General features: G+C 38.1%; 1 pseudogene; it reads right to left on the minus strand.

The window, feature by feature from the left end:
- Positions 1 to 6,968: 6,968 nt before the first annotated feature.
- On the minus strand, positions 6,969 to 7,979 carry LOC147616119 (uncharacterized; annotated as a pseudogene).
- Between the last annotated feature and the right edge of the window lie 8,284 nt (positions 7,980 to 16,263).

The raw sequence follows: 16,263 nt of genomic DNA on the forward strand, positions 1-16,263 counted from the left end.
TACTTCATAATTTGAGCATCTATTGTATATTCATATTTATTTCATAGGTACTCAAGTGAAGTCATGGAATCCTCTTAAAATCTACTCATGATCTTAAGGGACCCTTCTCCTTGATTACCTCTCCCTAATTTATTTTTTATTTTTCACATATGTATGTATATATATATTTTTTAATTCATAATTATAATATTAGCTACAATCTCTTGCATCATACTCTCTCCCACCACCATTTATATATCAATTCATTTAGTTATTTCTAGAATCATTTCAATACCCATGTGATTCTTACATTAGCAAGCATCTCCTTTTGCATGGCTCAAAAGGCACTTGATTCTTCAACTCAGAGGGGGCCACTTTGAAGACTTTTGAGTTTTCAAGGAAAAGAAAAGACACCCAATTTTGATCAAAACTTTTCGGCCTTATCCCTTACGAATTTCATAAAACTTAACCATACTGAGTTGTAGAGCATGAGCTAAGCTTTCTATCCATAAAAACACTTTTCAATTTGGAGTTTGGAGTAGATATTTATGACCAAAATGGTGGACCCTATGCTGTCATTATCATGCTGACATCACTCTCATCTCTCCTACTCTACACACTCTTCTCTCTCATTTCACATACACACCCTTTCAAGTCTCTTTCTTCTCCATCAAACCTACAAGTTCTCTTCTTCTCTCTCATTTTAGCTTCTCTTCCCCATCATACTTACACCCTTTCTTCCCTCTCTCAATGTTTCTCTCTCTTATACACATATACATACATACATACACATAACCTACTTCATCTCTCTCCTTTCTTATTATTTACATTATTTACTTCACACATTCATTCTCACTAAGTTAAGGAGTCCATTCCGCGAGCACCCCATAATTGCAAGTTGACAAAACCTTGCCACGCACATCCATTAGGTGGAGATTGAACGGGCCCGCTCTAGGATCGTCATTGACATATGATAAGCACTTGAAGAGAGGCTACACCAACTTCTACCATAATGGATATCCTCATAATGGATATCATCATAACAAGTAAGGGTTTACCATTAGCACTCTCATAAGCTACACCATCAGATTTTTCTCACCCTCTTCTCTATTATCACCCCCCTCATGTTTGTAATAATGATGGCATATCTAGCCATCCCCCTCTCTCATTGTAATTTCAAAACATTTCACTCTACTCTTAGCCATCCTCAAGGCTTAGAGTAAAGGTTTGGAACCTTCTTCCCTTCTCCCTTTTTTCTTTTTAAATAATCAAGGATTCCCTTAACCAAACCCATCCATGGTTAAGAGGTAACCCAAGCACCTCCTTTCTTGTATAATACCTCCCAACTTCCCTTCAAAAATACACCTTGAACTCATTATCACACACATTGGGTTTATCATAGATATCTAAGTTAGTGTGAGAGTTTCCACATTTGCTTTCTTGAGCACCCCCTTGTTCACATAGCATGCAAGTTTGGGATCACTTATGCTAGGATATTGAGTGTGTGACGATATCACAAGGCGTGTCCCATCATCAGGCATCTAGGAGTCTCAGATTGAGCCCAACTGACTTTCAGAATTCTTAGAGCAGGCCTTCTAATCACTCTTATCAAGTCAGAATCTCATTAGCTCATCATTTGAGCAAATTGACAGAAAATTTTTTGGCATTCTTTGATAGTCTCAATATTCGCGGTGCAGGAGGGTCCTGGTTGCATCTTCATCAACTTATCTTCTTGTGACTCTTGCACACTATGAGCTACAGAGGGGGTGTTAGAAGGAATGTGAGCAATATGAAAATGAAATTGGGAAAGAAAATTTGCCCATCTCATTTGCTTGTCAGACAACTTTGTTTGCATCATGAAGTACTTGAGGCTTTGATGATCTGTTCGAATGATGAAGGGATTGCCAAACAAGTAGGTAGTGCTTCCATGAATCTAGAGCATGCATTACCAAAAGTAACCTTTCTCATAGATTCCTAGCACCCGCTCTTGTGGAAGTAGGCGGTGGAAGTAGGCGGTGACTTTCATATGCTATGGCATGCCCTTCTTGCAAAAGCAAGGCACCCAAGCAATCACCACATGCATCACAATGGACCTCAAAAGGCTTAATGAGAACGGGAAGCACCTTGAAAAACAACTCTTAGATGGCTCTTATGATCTTCCATCGTCTTGGAGTAGACTATGATATCATCAAAGAATACCCCTCTGTAAGCACGATGCTTACAAAAGATGTGTTCCATCATTCTATTGAATGTGGCTCGTGTATTTGTGAGTCCAAAAGGCATCACAAACCAATTCATAGAGACCAAATGTAGTTCAGAATCTAGTCTTATGAATGTCTTCTGGCACAATACATATCTGATGATAACCGCGCTTGAGATCTATCCTACTAAAGTAGGAAGACCCTTGAAGCTTATCAAACATATCTTCTATTCTTGGGACCAAAAAATGATTCTTAATAGTGCTCTTGTTTAGTGCTCTATAGTCCACATACATACGGTATGAACCATCTTTCTTTTGCACTAACAACACTAATGAGCAGAAAGGAGATGAGCTTGGTTGCACCATCCCTATCTCCACAAGCTCATTTCCTTGAGTCATGATCTCCTCTTGTTGGGCAAGAAAGACCCTATAGGAAGGCTTATTAGGTAGTGATACACCTGGGATAAGCTCAATCCTATGGTCATCTTGTTCTCTTGAAGGAGGTAGCTCTCCTAGCATAGAGCCAGTAAAACAATCTAAAAACTCATTAAGAAATACTTTTAAATTTACTCCTTCTTCACATGAGTTACTTGATTCAGATGTTGAAGCATTAGCACTTTTACATTAGGAGAAATATGGACTCATTTTTTGGCCTTTTAGTTTTAGAGAGAGAGAGTGGCACTCAACCAATGAGAAAGAGGCCTCCGTAATGGAGAATTTTGATTTTTTTTGAAGTAAATTGAGTAAATTGAGTAAAATAATGCGAACTTTGAAGCTTAAGGAAGGTAAAATAATAGTAAAATATTCCAAACTTCAAAGCCAAAAGATCGTGGAGTTAGTAAACGAGATCTCCAACTTCCCTCCCAAATCTTGCAAGTGGTAAAGTTCATTTCAAAAATTTCCCAAGCCTCCTCTTCTTCTTTTCTTTGTCTTCTACTACACAAGATGGCTACCTCTAGGAAGCCTCGTACTAGCATTTCAATTGTTACTGTATTCAATAGTTATAATATAGACGATGTGACATGGATACCATCTACAATTATGATTGGGAGTTGGGTACTTTTATAGAGAAGAAAGAGGAAGAAGAGAAACACGAATGAATTTGTAGAGCCATTCAAGGGACAAGTTAAAGAGTTCAAGCTCTGTAAATCTACCAAGCGTGTGACAGAGGTACTAATACAACATGCTTTCCAACACTTAGACTTGAGGGTGAAAAGATTTCCTCCTGGTCTTCCATGATATCATCCCAATTGTAAGTTGTATTTGAGTGAAATCTTCTTTTGTTTTCTATTTGCTATATTAAAGCTAGTTGTACTTTGTGAGTATACAATTTTTTTTTCATTCAATAGTCTGTGTTACGATGCAGATATTTACCCATGCAATAGGAAAGACTGGCAGCCAATGGAGAGTATAAGTGGAATTTTTGATGCTTTCCATGCATTTGTAGGAGAACAAATTTACAAAGGAAGGACTCATAGAGATCTTGCAGAAAATGGCATATTTTTCTATGATATGCATTACTCTAAACCTAACATGTCTTTTGGGTGGGGTAGTTTAACTCCATTACCCCTCCCATCATTTGAAAGCAAACATTGGTCATTGCCAACCGCACAAACAAGTGAAAGCTATAGGATCAAGTTGTATTAAGATATACAAAAGTCTCTTAAGGCATCTGTTTGCAACAAAGAATGTCAGACTTACTATTTTTATGCCTATTGAAGTGTTTGTTGACTTTTTCTTTGATGATGAAAACAGAACCACTTCAACAATGTTTATTTGCAAGTTAAATAATTCATTGGACTTTTTAGATGATGGCTCGGACAGGAAAAACACAGATGGTTTCATTTATGTTCTACAGAAGAAAAGTACATTATCAACTCTCAAAACTTCATTGCAACTTTTCACTACATGAGATATCATCAAGTTGTAGGCAACCTTGTTCCACTAGATCAAGATTTGGAGTCTGATCCAGAGAATAAGCCTCTAGTAATGGAAATTTATTTGGAAGACAATTTGCTGACAATGTTGAACACATGGTCAAAAACATCTCTTTCCCAAATTAGAGAAGACCTTACATACGAGGAGATCAAAGATTTGCCAAAAGATTATGCAATCACAATGGACACAATAAAGGTAAGCCATTCGCACATAAACTTAGAATTTATTATGCTAAATATAACTTCATATAATGGCACTAATAATACCTCTCTTTTTTAATAGGTTCCAAAATGAAAAGAGAAAATCACTTTTTGCAAAGACTCTATCTCTCATACCATTCACTTGATTAGTCGTTAAATAATGACAATCAAAACATTGTAACTCCAAAAGTGATGTAATTCAAAATATCATATCTATTGAAGATGTTTTTTTTGTTACAATGGTCTCGTGTCTCTTACAAAAAAGTTGTTAATAATATAAAACATGTTACAAGGGAAGGGTTTCAGGTCTCAGGTCCTTGACCACGACCACGACCACGCCGGTTTGTCTGTGGTGGCCTTTGGCCTCACAGTCTAGGTGTCCTTTGGCCTCGTAGAACATTGGGTTGCCTTTGTTGATAATTCTCCATATCTCTCCACAATATACCCTCTCTTTCTTTGTCGGCCTCATTTTGCTCTCTTTAGAGCCTCTCGGCCAAGAGCCGATCCTGCATGCTTGCTTGTTCTTGACTTTGCCTCCATGCCTCTACCTCTTCTGTATAAATATCAAAATTGCGTATTGCAGACTGTTGTTCCTCGACCTGCGACATGTACTCCTGGGCCTGTCGAATTGCTTGCTGTTTAGCTTCCCTTGGAAATTCATCTCTTCGTTCGACCTCCTCTATTGCACGCTCACAGCGGACAGCACCAATAAAACTTTGAACTGTTTTAATTGTGAAATTTTGTACTTCAAAATTATCGTAATCGTCGTTGACAGACAAGTCCTGTACACAAAGGGCACTGCTTTAGTAGACATGTTATACACAAAATCTTGAAGGAAAAGGTAAGTGTTGAAGCAAGTTCTCCATCCACAACTGACATCATTCGGCTACAATGGCACTCTTATCCCTCGAAGTTGCATGGTTTCATTAAGATCAGGCTCCATCAAAGGATGCTCAATACAGGAGACAAACTTTCGAGCACATCTCAGAGGTCAAAACAGGCATTAGCCAAAAGAGAAAAATGATTTATCTTTGCGCGATAACATAATATAAATGCCATAACAGACTTACTCTCTTACACGACCATGATATCCTTGACTAGAATTTGCGAAGTAGCAGGTATTATCCAGTAGTGAATACAACAGCAAACTCCAGTGCGATCTAAAAAAACAAATAAGGTTTGGTGTTATTAAAAAGAACACATTCAATTCCAAAATATGTTGCCACTAAAATATGTTACACTAACCTTTCATTATAAGCCATGAATATAACTTTGGCGTGGTCGAGGTTTACTGGTCAAAACCAATTCATGAGGTTCAAAAATGTAGTGTTCCGACTTTGTAATTTAGTAGACAATAGTGGATCAATACTATAAACAAACATTTGAATTTTTGGTGGGGCAGAAGAGATGTTATATACCTAGGCAATAATGACAAGAACAAAGAATTAGACTATTAGAATTAATTGAAAGAAATAAGTCCCATCGCAAAAAACATCAAGCTTACCATTGCATAGCAGTCATCAGAGTGTTAGTGACCTCTAGAGTTAGTGGAGCACCCAGGACGCTAAAATCCATCCTGTCAAATGTGCACACAAATCTATCCCTATACGGACTGCAAAGACAGATCTATGATTTGGGTGAGGACGCAGCAAATCAGCAACTTCTAAATTATTATGTCGTGTAATTTCATCAAGCTCTCTTTCTAGTAAAGCCCTCTCAGGTGTTGGCTGTGGTGCAGGTTGGGGCTCAGGAATAGGGTTTGGTTTAAATATAAGTTTGATCTATAGGTCATAATATTTCATAAAGAGTTCACAAATGACAATGCAAAGCTTCCTTTATTTGCATTCAAAGTCCTTTCTCGGTTCTGTGGTGGCTACACTTAATGCCGAGAAGGTGATCATGGTGGAGAAGCAGATTGCTTTGAGAGTGTTTGGCCAGGGCTATGGATGCCAAGCTCTTAGAAGCCCCTACTACCTGTCATATGCGGCTCAGGCTATCGTAGCAGGAGTTCAAGATGTAGACTCCCTGCATCCCTATCGTAAAAGATATCTAATGAGGAGTCAAAAAACCAGGCCTACTCTAGAATTGTTGCCTTCAAAAGAGGAAGTGCCAAGAATTGACCTCCCGGCAGAAGATGATGAAGAAGATGAAGGTGAAGGCCATCGAAGAGGATCAGACCCAGCTCTTGAAGCCCACCTGCTTTGAACCCTGAGTCTTGGCTGACGCCACATGGAGTGACGCTCATTTGCATTTGACTCGTCCTAGGCGCATTGTCGCTTTTGTTGATTAAGTAATTGTATAGCACGTGTTATAGATGAGGACTTTACTTTTTCTTTCTGTTGTGCTCTATGTATCAATCTCCTGTAAGTCCATTGATGTAATTCTAAAAGACTATTGGCTCTATTCTTTCCTCCACCATGTCTAGTGTGCTTAAAATAACCAGTTCTAGCCATATAGTGTGACTTCTCCATGCCTTGAGTGGACCATATTGACACTGAGCCATATGTCTTTGCAAAATATGGAGTATGATTATATAGAATATGCTACAATTTAAAACAAGTATAAAACAATATTAGTTCTCTGAATGTGAGTTTTAGTATTTTGATTTGTAGATTTGTTTAAGAATTACCATGTAATGAGTAACATGTAAATCACCCCATCCTGCAAGCAATGAATGCCTTCTTCCAAGTCTCTAATATGTTTCCAAATGATTGAAGCTCATTGTTGCTCCATTCCTTTTTCTCCATGAATGAAAACATTTTGTCAAGTAGTATCCACATATCTGCCTTTCGATTTTGGATTAAACCACCATTTGCATTGTCCTTAACAGCATTATGTAAATCTTTCCATCGATTGAACATTTTTTTCTCGTTTGTATCTTGATAGTCTTTGAGGCATAATGTCAAAAATCATTTAGCTTTCACACCACCTATAGATGGCTTTCTGGGTATTTTTCTACCCCCTTGTGATCGTTTACTGTCCTCCTCAATTTTGACATGACCTCCATGCAAGCCAATGTCTGATAGCACCCCTTCTATTGCTTTGATCGCTTTTAAAGACTCCATTGAGGCTTTAACGTCCATGCAAAGCATATATATAGATAAACTAACTTTTCTATAATTCTACACAGTGCATGCAAAGTGCATATATGCACTCTCAAAAGAGGAATATCAAGCACTGGTTTGAAATCTCCATCTTTTAAATGTCTATCAGGAGCTCTATTCCATTGTGTAGGATCTAAAGACTTGGCAGTTGACATGTAATATAGACATGGGCTTTTTGCATTTGCACCTTTTCTTATGTTATACATACATTTGAGAGTCTTCAAATTACCTACCATGTGCCATTCGACTGTATAGTCACCGAATCCATCCACATGAAGTATTCTTCCATTTCTTTGCTCACTTATCAAGCATGGAATTGTAGTTTGATGAAACACCCAGTACAGTATTTCAAAGTCTTCTTTATCTACCTGTGTCATATCACGAAACTCATGTTTTATATAGACTTCAAGTTTAATTTAATATAGACTTATACACAAACATATTGCATGACACAAAATATACCTCAAAAGATCCAAGTGGCAATACATTATTCTCTGATTGGACACTAAAATATCTTGTATCATCTTTTGAAATTGAGGGGTTTAAGGCCTGGTTCATAAGAGTAATAATAACCCTCTCCATTTTCCTGTTCTTTAAAATCTTGCACTCATCCAATTTTAAAACAAATTTTCAGAACTCCACCACATTCTTGTTGGGACTGATCTCGAAGAAGTGAACTGCGTACTCTGTTGCAAAGCTTCAAGGTCAAAGAAGATGTTGTTGTGCTGGTTAAATACTATCTCTCTATCTTTAGCAACATAAGTTGCTTCAATATGGAATGGTAAACCAAGCTTCTTAAACACTTCTGAGTTTACGTATTGGCATGCAGACTTTACTTGCATGGGTTTTGGCAGTAATGAGCCTTTATGCTTTCTATTTTGAAATTTTCATGCTAGTGCTTTAAATAGCATACTATAACCTTTCTGAGAGATGCCAGTCTCATCAAGTATTGCTTGTACCTGAGTTGCATCCAGCTGGTTCTTGTTCATGAAGACTCAGACACATGCTTCTCATTGATTTTTTGAAAGTTCTTTTGATGCAGCATCTCTTCTAATATTTTTTTTGGCAACAAATGACTATAATGCATTCCAACTTCAGAATGTACCTTGGTATCAGGATGAAGTAAAGATCTAAAAACAAACATCAAATGTCCAGTTTCAACCAATATTCCAAATTAACGAAGGAAAACATATAAGAAACAAGAGCTCACATTACCTCACGGCATTTACTTGCTTCTTCATGCCCCACTTCCAACCTTCATTTTCTCTATATTGCAAAGTCGCCTTTTTCTTTTATGTAGCCCTAGTGATGTGTCCTTAGTCCTCAAAGCATCAATCTTCTTCTCCAAGTCTTCAATTGTTTCTTTGTTTGTGCATAATCTTCTGTGCATACAATCCATTCAGGTTTTTGATTTTGATATTTTCCTTATAAAGAAAATCCCTCTGTGATGTTCTACAAACATTGCTTTCATCTCCAAGTGTTTAGTATAACCCAACAAACCGTGTCTACCATCACTTGTGAAATGAAGCAAGTTAGTAATGTTGGAAAATGGAGAAGGGGCATTTGTTATTGGATCCTTGGGATACATTAATCCATCGGTCCACAAGTCCAAATGACGCTCTGCATTGTTCCTTCTTAGTTCTTTTTCCTCATTAGTTAAAAAAAATGGCTTGTTTTGCTTTCGTAATGGTTCGTACTCAGATTGTACATCCACATGAAGATAGTAAGTATCATAAGTTCTATGTACAACATTCCTACTACTATTACTCCCCAAATTAGGATTAATATTCTCATTTGCAAAGCTTGTGTTTTCTATCGTCATTAGTTAGTGTAGAGAGGTTTAATTACTTTAGGGATGTTAGAGAGGAATTAGTTAGTTAAAACATGTCTTCATGTCTTGAGCTTCTCTACCCCCACGAGCGGGATGATTCAAACTTTTCAAATCTTTCAAATCTATACATAACTACCTTAAATCTATGATATCTTACAAGTCTGACATGTTTTACGTGCATCCAATAGAAAATGCCGCCATATGATGAACCCTCATAAAAGGAAGTAGTATTTTATTCATATTATAATGGATGAAAACTATTTTTTAAAAAACTATGAAAATAAGCCAAATTACAAATTTGAACTTTTTATTTTCTCTCTACGCTGACATGGCACTTCTTAGAGGGCCCAAAAATGAGTCCATATTTCTCCTAATGGTTTGACAAAAATGAAGTACGCAAAAATAGAGGATTTTATTGATTTTTATAAAGAGACTTGAGATACAATAGGGATTGTGTGTCCCTTCTCATCTACCTTTAAGCTAATATTTCTACCATAATGCTTAAAAGAAATAAATCTATCAGGGAGACTAAGCTTAGCCCTCATGTTATGAAACCATGGCATTCCAAGTATGACATCTTGGTGTTGAAGAGGAGAGATAAAGAAATCCTCCTGAGCAACATATCCTTGCACATGTATGCAAAGCTTTCCAATCAAAGGAGTGATTGGAACCTTTTGGCCAGTAAAAGCTCCTTCTGCATCAAGTGTATATCCCATCTCATGTTCATGAATGCCCACCTTGGCAGCTAACTTCGTTGAAATGAAGTCATGAGTTGAGCCTGGGTCAAACAGAATGAGACTATCTTGGTCATGAACCTTACCCCATGCATACAAGAGACGTGATTCCTCTTGATCATGCATGTGTTCTGTGAGAACCATAGTTGCTTGTGGATCTTGGGGATTATCCCTTTTAGCTGTCTTGTTAGGACAAGCTCTATAGGGATGACCTTGTTAGGACAAGCTCTATAGGGATGACCTTTTTCCCCACACTTGAAGCATTTGTTCTCCTTTTGATAGTGCTCCATCTCCTCATTAGAGAGACGGTTGCTACCTTTGTAACCCTTGTCCTTCTTCTTCTCACCTTGCTTCTTATTGGAAGAAAAGGGCTTGATTGGCCTTTGTCTTCTTGTTGCGCTTTATTCTCCACCCTTGTAGCATGCTTGAAAATCTTTGCCACTACCAAGGTGTGGTGGATAATCGCAGAGACACTTTTAGGATTTTGAGTGTTGACGTAGGTCTCCATGTCTTCGGGGAGTCCCGCAGAGAACTACTGCTTTTGCTCAGCAAATTCAATCTTTTTAAAGACTGTAGCTTTGAGATGTGCATCCCAAAACTTATCCACATGGCATTGGATGGTCTCCCCTTATTCTAACTTGAGGCTTCTCCAAGCTGTTAGAACATCATCTTCAGCTTCGTCGGTGAGAAACTGGTCCATGATGGCAATCCAGAAATCCTTCCAAGTCTTAGGATCTATGCCTTATGTTCTAAGGCTAGCCCACCATTGCATGGCAGACTTGGTGAAGTACATGGTGACATGACTTAACTTTGAACACTCTTGAAAGCACTCACCTCCAAAGGCCGAGTCAAATTGTTGGATGAATCCTAAGACTAGATCCGTGGCTCCATATGTCCCATCATAAGAAAGGAAGGTAACGTTTTTCCCTCCTTCCTTAAACTTTTCCAGCTTACGGGACCTTTTGCAAGCAGCATGTACACGTCTATGCCCCCTTCTTTGGGTCCTAGCCTTTGGTGTACCTACATCGGAACTTGAAGAGTAAGGTGGTGAAGAGGGAGGTGTTGGAGACCTCCTTCTCCTTTGCCGTGGGTGTCTTCTATTGCTACTTCCTTCACTAGAGGGAGAAGGAGTATAGCTTGGATTTGGTTGTCTTCGCTTTGGAGCATGAACATGAGATCTTCTTGGACGTCTACGTCTTGGTGGCACCTCATCATGGGAGTGCCCAAGACTATCCATCTCCTCTTCTACGTCCCACACTTCAAAGTCTTCATCATCATCTCTTTTATGATGCTCCCTTCTTTGAAGCCTTGAATTTGTCATAGAGCTAGATCTTCTTCTCATTGTGGGAGAAGACTTTTGACCTTCTCTAGACAAATCTTTCCATGGTGATTCCTCTCGCTCTAGAGAGTGAGCTCTCTCTTCTTGAACTTGAGGGACCAAGCCACTTTCTTGCATGGTTGCTTGAAGATTTGGGTTGCTATGAGCTTTCTTCAACCTGCAAACACAATATCTTATTGCTCTTATTCCTTCATTAGATGCCTCATGGCATTTAAGTCAATACTTTGCTCTTGATGATCAGCCATGTCTACCTCTGTCCTTGGGATTTCAAAAACCCTCTTTTAGGAAAGGTATAAATCCTTGGTACCCACACCCGTGGTGAGAGTTCTGCAATTAAATTAAAATAGAAGAGAGGGGTCTAACAGTGCGACTTCTTAGAGGTTCGGTTTTCAAAGGCTTACCTCTTACTCAATGATGCTAAAACCATTAGTACCCCAAAGGGTGCATCATTAAGCTAAGAGTTCCTTCTAATTACCAAAACAACAAGATGAAGATAATAGCTCCCTGATCTTCCTACTTTAAATTAAGAGAAGACCTACCATTCATGGAATACTTAAGGACTGCTTCTCTCTTAAGAAAGAAAGAAAAGCCTTCATGCTCTGATACCAATGTAATTGTAATTGATTTAACTCTTTATTAATTGTTCTTTGTAAATGACAATAGCATGTGATGTTGATATGATCATGGTAGTGATGTGTGTGAACACACTTAGGACCACCGGGGCACTTTTTCCCTCACTAGGAGGTTTTTTCCCCCCGTGCATTATATATATACCCATTTTGATTCTAGGGCTACTAATCTTTGTACTAGCACACTTATCTAATACAACTTCATGTGTTGTGTGCTCTTGAGTCTTCTTCTTCTCCAAGCTTTGTGTGCATCTCTGCAACCCTAAATCCAACAATTGGTATCAGAGCAGGCATCGGCTCCCCGACTCGCATTCTCCGATTGAGGGGAGCTCTCACGAGCGCTTTCAGGTGCCTATACTCTATAGACTTTCCCATAGGGCTTCTGTACTCAAAAAAATCCGTTATGAGGTCGTTTCAGGCTCCGTTTTTGCTCCAGAAGTTCTGTACAGCCGTTTTCGTCATTTTGTGCAGAAATTTTGACAGAGCAATTTTCTGCAAAACAAGCATACATTGTCTATTGTGGTTTGTGCTACATAGCATGTGTTGTTTTTTGTTCAGTATTTGCTTCATTACAAGCACCTTTTACATCAGTTTCAGTCACAGCCATGGCTAATAACAGCAATGATGTATTTCGCATATTGTCTTTGTTGATGACAAGTTGGATGGAGATAGCAATTACCCATTATGGGCATACATGATGCAACATGTTTTGGTGTCCAAAGGAGTGTGGAACATTGTAAAGGGTTTGGATGTACATCGAGGTTCTGTGGATGCAGGATCTGTTGAGGATGCTGTAGGTACTAGCAGATATGTTCCTACTGCTGGAGTTGCTGCTGTTTTACTCACTGGTTGAACAGGCTCATTGGGATGATAAAGATATGCAGGCTCATGCCATATTTGTTCAGCTCATACGACAAAATAGGCTTGGGATGTAGGTCAAAATGAGGCAAAAATCTCTTTCCTGTGTAAAGAGCTAGAATCGAAGATTATGCAAGAGAAAGATGACATGAATGTTTTTCTTGCTGAGATTAAAGATCTCAAAGAACAGTTGATTTTTGCAGGTGAGATTATTCCAGATCATTCTCTTGTGGAGACTATTCTTGATGCATTACCAGAGTCGTATCAAATTTTTGCTTCTCCTTGGAGACTTGTTACACTGAGGACAGATCTGATGCTGTCAAGTATGATCCTTTAGTGAACAAGCTCTTATAAGAGGCGCAGTCTAGGCAAAATAGGGCTAGACAACGTGCAGTTGATCAGGCATTTATGGCTACACAATAGAGAAGAAGTAGCAAAACAACCAACTTTAATGCTTCTTCTCATACTAGCATGCCTACCACTGCATCTCCTTACACAAGTAGCAACAATAAATCTGAGAAAACAGGTGACAAAGGCAAGAAAAAGATGAAATGCAATTTTTTTAAGGCAATTGATCATGTCATCAAGAGTTTCCCTAAGCTAAAGGCTAAAGAGGCAAAGAAGAAAGAGTCAAATACAGCCACCATTGCGGATGCTTCTACAGCTTCTGATTCTGCAAATGTTGTGCAGGATGCAGAATGGGCATTTAATGTGTATTGCCAGTATGACCCATCTGTACATGATGCATGTATGGCAGTTTCTGTTGACTCTGATGTATGGTATTTTGACAGTGGTGCTACATAGCACATTACCTCACATCATGATTTGTTCACTTGTCTTTAGGCTGTCCCTAAACGGAAATTCTATCACATGTGCCAACAATGCTTCTTTTCCAGTAAAGGGCGTTGGTAAAATTGTGCTTACTGTTGCAAATGGCAGCTCTTTCACACTTTCAGATGCTTTGTATGTACCAGGGATAAAGAAGAATCTTTTGTCTGTCTCTGCGCTTGCTAGACTTGGACTTGTAGTCAAATTTATGGATGACAGATGTACTGTTCATGATTTGACTTCTGGTGATACAATTATTACATTTGGCACCTTGTTTCGTGGGCTGTATAGGCTCAATATGTATGACAAGTGTGTGGAAAATTCAGCAAATGCAGTTTTTGATTCCAAGGCAATTTTAGATGCAAAACTATGGCATGCTCGTTTTGGTCATCTAAACTTTGCTAGTTTGCTGCTTTTGCAGAAATCTGATATGGTTGCTTCGTTGCCCCTTCTTGAGGCACCATCAAAACATGTTTGTGAAGGCTGTATTTTGGGCAAGATGCAGCGTTCTTCTTTTCCAAAGGATGGTTCTATACGGGCCACTCACAAATTGTAACTTATACACAGTGATGTATGTGGGCCAATGCAAACTCCGTCATTTGGGAATCATTTGTACTTTGTGACTTTCATTGATGATTATTCAAGGCATGCTTGGGTATATCCATTGAAGGCAAAGTCCGAAGTGTTTTTATGCTTCAAATAATTTTTGCTTATGTGGCTGAAAATGTATCTAGTTGTACTGTGGGCACCCTCCATTTTGATCAGGGGGAGTACATGTCTAAAGAGTTTGATGCATTTCTGGCTAGTCATGGGATAAAACACTAGTTTATAGTGCCATATACACCTCAGCAAAATGGTGTTGCTAAGAGGAAAAATAGGTCATTGATGGAAATGGCACGATGTATGGTTAAGAGCCAAGCGTTGCCACATGCTTTTTGGCTAGAGGTTGTCATGTGTGCAACTTACATCCTTTCTTATTACTTTTGCACACCTTCATACATTTTCTAGCACATTTGCACCCTCATTTGCACACACTTTTTGGCACTTTTACTCACGTGGGGGTGATGGTTAGATTGCTACCACCACTTAGGCCATGAAAACATTCTAAATTCACATTTAGTTGGTGTTAGAACCCATACTTGTCCCACTAGAGCTATAGTTTAGCATTGTCTAGCAAACATCATGCACAATTGTGTCCATCCCATTTTCACTTCATGTTGTTTACAAGTACCACTAGGGCACTCAACACAGGCACTTAACACATGCACCTACACTTTGAGCATATCACCATTACAATGATGCACTTTGAAGCAGAGCAAGCCTAATAGTTTTATCACCAATGCCCTCATTTTCACTTAATTTTTATTATATGCTCATATATTTAAGCTCTAATATGGGCGTACATTAATAAAGACTCTATATGTATATATATCACTTTGAAATATGGGTGCACCCTTTGCCCTACCTATGTGCATGTATATTATTTTCTAAAGATATATCTATATGTATATATTAAAAAAAGAAAAAAAAGAAAAAAGAAAAGAAAAAAAGAGGAAAAAAGAGAAAAAAAGAAAAGGAAAAAATCACTCTCTTGCCATTAGCTCATGAAATAGGTATTCCACATGTCATGAGTTCAAATCCAACTTTCACTGGGATATATCATTATGATCACCTTCGGGTGAATATCTCTCTCTCTCTCTCAATTCCAAGATAGCCGATTCCCATCTCTTCCCTAACTTCTAACTCTTGTATTCACGCTCTTATGCATAGGCATAGTCTCTTCATTCTATGCTATGCATTCACACTAGACCAATAACTCTCTCTCTCTCTCATTCTCTCATGAGCGCATGCACACACTTTACCCATCACGAGCTCACACACACACTATATTATAAACAACACACGTGTTCTCTTATGATACACTCACACACCTATATTGGCACGTACACATACATACAAACACACTCACACACTATATACATGCACTCATGTGGCGACTATGACAACATCAACGATAATAACATGAGAAGGTTGACAAAGGAAAAAGAAAAAAGAAAAAGAAGAAGAAGAAAAACACACACACACACACACACAATACACTCATATATTTATATCATTTATAATCATATTCATATTTTACCCTTATTATATGTCATTCTAGTTTTTCCTATATAAATAGATAAATATATATACATAACAATTCCATTCTCCACCATAATAAATATATATACACATATATATAGATGGATACATACATCTATGTGGCAATGTATGGCCATCTAAAGTAAAGTAATATCCTATATATGCAAACATAAACCTATACATGGCTACCCACCTATGTGTGCATAAAGCAAGGCCATGGCATCATAACAAAATTGTCATTTTTCACATATACATAAACTTAGCATTAATACACTTTACCACACCATTATATGTGTACTCTTAGACACATATACATAACATTAGGAGTCATATGGACTCATTTTTGGGCCTTTTAGTTTTAGAGAGAGAGTGGCACTCAACCAACAGAGAATTTTGATTTTTTTCTAAAGTAAATTGAGTAAAATAATGCGAACTTCGAAGCTTAAGGATAGTAAAATATTCCAAACTTCAAAGCCAAAAG

The sequence above is a fragment of the Cibotium barometz genome, chromosome 39 (genome assembly GCF_041138505.1).
Source record: "Cibotium barometz isolate CiBa-2024 chromosome 39, ASM4113850v1, whole genome shotgun sequence".
In the NCBI taxonomy this organism is placed as follows: domain Eukaryota; kingdom Viridiplantae; phylum Streptophyta; class Polypodiopsida; order Cyatheales; family Cibotiaceae; genus Cibotium; species Cibotium barometz.